Raw genomic sequence first — 6,000 nt, 5'->3', positions numbered from 1 at the left:
CTGTATCATCTATATTCTATCATATTGTTTATGCTTTCCATATGATAATCACAACTTATTTTACTAGCTTTTCACTTTTTAAAAAATTTCCTGAACACCATCTGCAAATTCCACACTACCATTCACTCATACACAAAATATTTACCCATTTCAAACACAGACATAAAGTTTAGATTGTAGCTTATTTTCTGGCTGTGTAATGATAAAGGAAACATAATTGAGACTGCAATGCTAATGCGGTCAAAGAGAATATACCATTACAGTTAATTAAAATCTATTAAGCTCTAAATGGAAGCATTAACAAAACATCGAGTTACGTTTTGTGCAGCAAGTGTCAAATTCTAAGTATTTGGGAGTTGAATAATTGCCATCAGACAATGGCAGTGACTATTGGTTTTTCGGAACCATTAAAGAGGTAAGCAAACAACTCTACAAATTGTAAAAGTAAATTAAGCATAGTGGAAGGAGGTAACATTTTATTACTTCAAGTTGGTGATGTCTATCAAGCCTACCCACCATGTACATGAGGATGTCTCTTATCATCACCATTGCTGTCTGGTGGTCATTCCATGCTTGATTTAAGGTCTGCAGGAAGTTATTATTTAATGAGTTCAACACATCTTCTCGTACCTGTAAAAGCAACGTACACTTAGATTTTATGAGTAATCATTTTATACTAGTAACCATTAGTAAAACTATTGAAAACTAACCATAAGAATGCAATCAGCTCAAATTTGTATACGGAGGCAGACATAGTGGGTCAAAAACACCTGCTTTTGCCATCCCATGTTTACTATTAATTAAAGGGGAATAACCAGTGTGAGCTCACATCTGACAGTTATCTCCCACAGACTTCTTCACTGATGAAGGAACTTTACCTTAATGTTGTACATATATATGGCATAGACATAATCAGTATAATATTGTTCTTTACTCAAATTTAGAGAGGAGTTTATGAATTTATCTCAAATCAAGGAGAACTTAAACTCTTCTTCCAAAACACCCACACACTGTATTACTTGTATTTTTTTTTTTAAAATCAAACACACGTACCTTATTGATCAGATGTTCAGTTACAACTTCTCTCAGTCCAGTATATAGTTTCTCACCATGTTTATGCAATACCATTGTATACGCATTTCTGTAGAGTTCCTCAAAGCTGAGTCCACTATTATTTTTGCGCTGAATCTCTTGGATGGCATTCTTCAGTAGGTCCCAGATACTATTTACATACTTTTCATCCATAGTCATCTGCAAGATAAAATGCACATAAAATTACTAATTTGAAATTTCAACTAATCAAATCAAGTGCAACCAGACTATTGCTCATTTCCAGATTTGGAATAACAATGAATTAAACTTATGGGAATTATTTTCCAATCTCAGCTACTTTGTCACAGGCCAGACAGCTCACCACAAAAAGATGAGGGGGCGGAGAGGAAGATAAGAATTGTCCCCATGCAGTTCTTGTACACCTCCTAGACAGCTCACCACAAAAAGATGAGGGGGCGGAGAGGAAGATAAGAATTGTCCCCATGCAGTTCTTGTACACCTCCTAGCAGCCAACTCTCGTAGCAGAGATTTGGAAGTAAGTCAATCACAAAAAGAACCGTTCATGTTGCATAAAGGCAATTCATCTCGAAGGCCACAGACCTCTTCAAATGTAACATAACTGAATGTACCATCAGCAGCATGTACAAAGAGCCACAAATCCAAACTGCCAAAATTAAAAGGTGGTTGGACAGGAGTAATTGTGGAGTTCATCCCAGCATGCCATGTCTTTAGTGCAGTTCATGACAGCATTTGTTTGCTAAATCTTTCATTTTCTAATTCCAGAAACAATACAATTGGCATCAACAGCTTGTATTTATATAGCCTCTAATATAGTAAAATATCCCAAGGCACTTCACAGGAGCGTTATCAAACAATATTTGACACCGAGCTACACTGAGATATTAGGACAGGTGACCAAAGGCTTGGTAAGAGATAAGTTTTAAGGCAAGTCTTAAAGGAAGAGAGAGGTGTAGCGAGGCGGAGAGGTTTAGTAAGAGCTTAGGGCTTAGGCAGCTGAAGGTGGTATGAGGAAAATCAGAGCTGTACAAGAGGCCAGAATTGGAGGGGTGCAGAGATTGAGGGTTGTAAGGCTGGAGGATGTTAAGAGACAGAGCGCAGAGGTCATGGAGGGATTTGAACACAAGGATGAGAATTTTAAAATTGAGGCGTTGCCGGACCAGGAGCTAGTATAGATCAGCAAACACAGGGAAGATAGGTGAACAGGACTTGGTGCGAGTTTTGGACAAAGAAAGAGGGTCAGCTGAGGGGTTATGAGCAGCTAGGGGCTAAATTAAAAAGCAGAACCACAAAGGTAATAATCTCTGGATTACAACCCGAGCCACGAGCAAATTTGCATAGAGTAAATAAGATCAGAGCGATGAACACGTGGCTCAAAGATTGGTCTGGTAGAAATGGGTTTCAATTCATGGGACACTGGCACTAGTATTGGGGCAAGAAGGAGCTGTTCTGTTGGGAAGGGTTTCACTTGAACCATGCTGGGACCAGTGTGCTGGAGAATCGAATAACTAGGGCTGTAGATAGGTCTTTAAACTAAATAGTTGGGGGGGGGGGTTCAGTTGAGCCAAAATTTAAAAAGTCAGAGAAAGGAGAAGGCAATAGTGCAGGGTAGGGACAGAGCGTATAAACATAAGCATGTATCAGAAAGTGGGGTCAGAGTGGAGAAAAATGGTAAAAATACAAAATTAAAAGCTCTTTATCTAAATGCTACAGCATTCGTAACAAGATAGATGAGTTGACGGCACAAATAGAAATAAATGGGTTTGATCTGATAGCCATTATAGAGACGTGGTTGCAAGGTGACCAAGGCTGGGAGCTGAATATTCAGGGGCATGTGACATTTTGGAAGGGTAGGCAGAAAGGAAAAGGAGGTAGGGTAACTCTGTTGATAAAGGATGAGATCAGTGCAGAAGTAAGAAATTATATTGGCTGAGAAGATAAAGATGTAGAATCAGTTTGGGTGGAGATAAGAAATACTAAGGAGAAGAAGTCACTGGTGGGAGTAGTCTATATGCCCCCTCAACAGTAGCTACACTGTAGGACAGAGTATAAATCAAGAAATAATGGTGGCTTGTAAGAAAGGTAGTGCAATAATCATGGGCGATTTTAATCTTCATATCGATTGGACGAATCAAATTGGCAAAGGTAGCCTTGAGGAAGAGTTCATGGAGTGCTTTTGGGATGGTATAAAGTTGGTTGTGGAACCAACCAGGAAGCAGGCTATTTTAAATCTGGTAATGTGTAATGAGACAGGATTAATTAATTATTTCAATGTAAAGGATCCCCAAGGGAAGAGTGATCATAGCATGATAGAATTTCAAATTCAATTTGAGGGTGAGAAAGTTGGTCTCAAACTAGTATCCTGAACTTAAACAAAGGCAATTACCAAGGTATGAAGGCAGAGTTGACTAAAGTGGACAGGGAAAATAGATTGAAGTGTAAGACGGTTGATAAGCAGTGGTAGACATTGAAGGAGATATTTCATAACTCTCAGATATATTCCAGTGAGAAAGAAAGACTCAAAGAGAAGGATCTGTGGCTAACTAAGGAAGTAAAGGATGGTATCAAATTGAAAACAAAGGCAGACAATGTTGCAAAGATTAGTGGTAGGCCAGAGGATTGTGACTTGACAGAGTAGATGCAGGGGGGATGTTTTACCCTCGTGGGGGAATCTAGAACTAGGGGGCATAGTTTCAGAATATGGGGGTCATCCATTTAAAACTGAGATGAGGAGGAATTTCTCCTCTCAGAGGGTCGTGAATCTGTGGTATTCTCTACATCAGAGAACTGTGGAGGCTGGATCATTGAATATATTTAAGGTGAAGATAGACAGATTTTTGAACAATAAGGGAGTCAAGGGTTATGGGGAGCAGGCAGGGAAGTGGAGTTGAGGCCAAGATCAGATCAGCCTTGATCTTATTGAATGACGGAGCAGGCTCGAGGGGCCAAATGGCCTACTCCTGCTCCTATTTCTTATGTTCTTATGAGCTCAAGTTTATGGAGAGTACAAGGTGGGAGGGCGGCCAGGAGAGCATTGGAATAGAGTGATGCTAAGCGAAACTTAAAAGGTGGAAGGGAGAGGGAATAATCATATCAGCAGCATGAAGACCCATAACCTAGCAGTATAATTATCGATCATTGGAAAACTATAAATACAGGAGTACTAATTTAATACTAAATCTCCCATTGCACTGTTTATAATAAGTTAAGAGATAGAAACAAGAGTAGGCCATTCTGAACCTCAAGCCTGTCAATTAGATCATGTCTAATCTCTACCTCAACTCTTGCCTAACAAAAATCTATCAATCCAAGTCTTGAACATTTCAGTTGACCCAACATCACAGCTTTTTTTGGGGAGGGTGGAGAAAAGAGAGGAAAGAGTATTTCCACTACTGTGTGGAAAAACTGCTTCCTGATTTCACTCCTAAATGGCTCTTATTTTAAGATTGTGCCCCTTTGTTCTGAAATCCCCACAGAAATAGGAAATCGTTTATCTGTATCTACTTGGTCAAACCTTTTGTCATTTTAAATATCTTGATTAGATCACCCCTAACCAATCTAACTTCAAAAAATACACGCCGAGTTTTTGCAACTTGTCGTCATGATTTAACCCTTTAAGCCGTAGTATCATTCTGGTGGATCTACACTGCTCTCTCCAAGGCCAATAGATGCTACCCGAGGTGCAGTGTCCAGAATTGAAGGCAGTACTGCAGATGAGGTCTGACCAAGGCTCTGTACAACAGAAGCACAATTTCCTCCCCTTTGCATTCGAGCCCCTCAAGATAAATGTCAACATTTAATCAACCTTTCTGATTATTTTTATACCTGTCCACTAGCTTTAGTGATTACTGTACATGGGCACCCAAATCATTTTGCTAATTTCCTAGTTTCTCATCATTAAAATAGTCCAATTTGTCTTTCTTGAATCCAAAGTTGATGACCTCACACTTCCCCACATGGAACTTAATTTGCCAGTTTTGCCCACTCCAAACTGTCTATGCCCCTTTGTAACTTCCTGCTCCGAGCTGCACAACTTACTGTGCCTCCCAATTTAGTGTCATCTTCAAACCTGGATATACGACTGCCTATTCCTTTATCCAACTCAAAAATACATAAATAATTTTTTTTTAAGTATATATAAAAAATATATTATATCTGTGGTGAAAGGCTTGGGGCCCAGTACAGATCCCTGGGAACCACCAGCTGTCACATCCTGCCAATCTGAGTACATTCCCTTTATCCCTCTCCTCCATCTGCTACCTTCCAACCAATTTCCAACTGGTTGCCTCCAATCCAGTATGCTTTAATTTTTGCTAACAATCTTTTGTGCAGAACTTTATTAGATGCCTTCTGGAAGTCCATGTACATAACCACCATATACAATTCCTTAGCCATCATGTTAGTGACCTTCTCAAAAAATTAAATTAGTCAGACATGATCTACCCTGGGTGACATCATCAAAACCCTGGTTACCGTTTTGGAGCGTGGGCAGGAACATTGGCGGGGCCCAGATACAGAGGAGTGGGAAAGTCGGGGCGGATGAGCGGCGAGTGTTTGTGGCGAGATGCGGTGAATGTTTATGGTGAAGGAGCGGTGAGAGATTGTGGCGCAGGTGCGACAGATGAGGGTACAGGGCCCGGAAGAGCAGAGGGCTCAGGGACAGCACAAGCCAGCCCACACTGGCCCGTGCAGCAGAGCAGGTCTCCAGTCGTCCTGGTTAACCCTTGCCACTGGATAAAGGCCTAGCTCGGTCAAGCCCGTGTGGTGGCTGGTGAGCAACGGTCACCACACGTTAAAAAAAATTCATGGACAGGCATCGTCCACCCCCTCAATTGGAGTTCAGGACTGGAACATCAGGTCCTTCATCGAAACACCTGTGAACTCATGGAAGCAAGTCATCCTCATTCAAGGGACCACCCATGATAATAA

At 40.7% G+C, this 6,000-nt stretch overlaps 1 pseudogene; it reads right to left on the bottom strand.

Annotated features, from left to right (window-relative positions):
* LOC139257831 (cullin-3-like) overlaps positions 1 to 6,000 on the bottom strand; it is a 131,015-nt pseudogene that overhangs the window by 74,141 nt on the left and 50,874 nt on the right.

The sequence above is a fragment of the Pristiophorus japonicus genome, unplaced genomic scaffold, assembly GCF_044704955.1.
Source record: "Pristiophorus japonicus isolate sPriJap1 unplaced genomic scaffold, sPriJap1.hap1 HAP1_SCAFFOLD_911, whole genome shotgun sequence".
Lineage (NCBI taxonomy): Eukaryota > Metazoa > Chordata > Chondrichthyes > Pristiophoridae > Pristiophorus > Pristiophorus japonicus.
The sequence above is the reverse complement of the archived record's forward strand: the minus strand, read 5'-3'. Positions and strand labels throughout refer to the sequence as shown.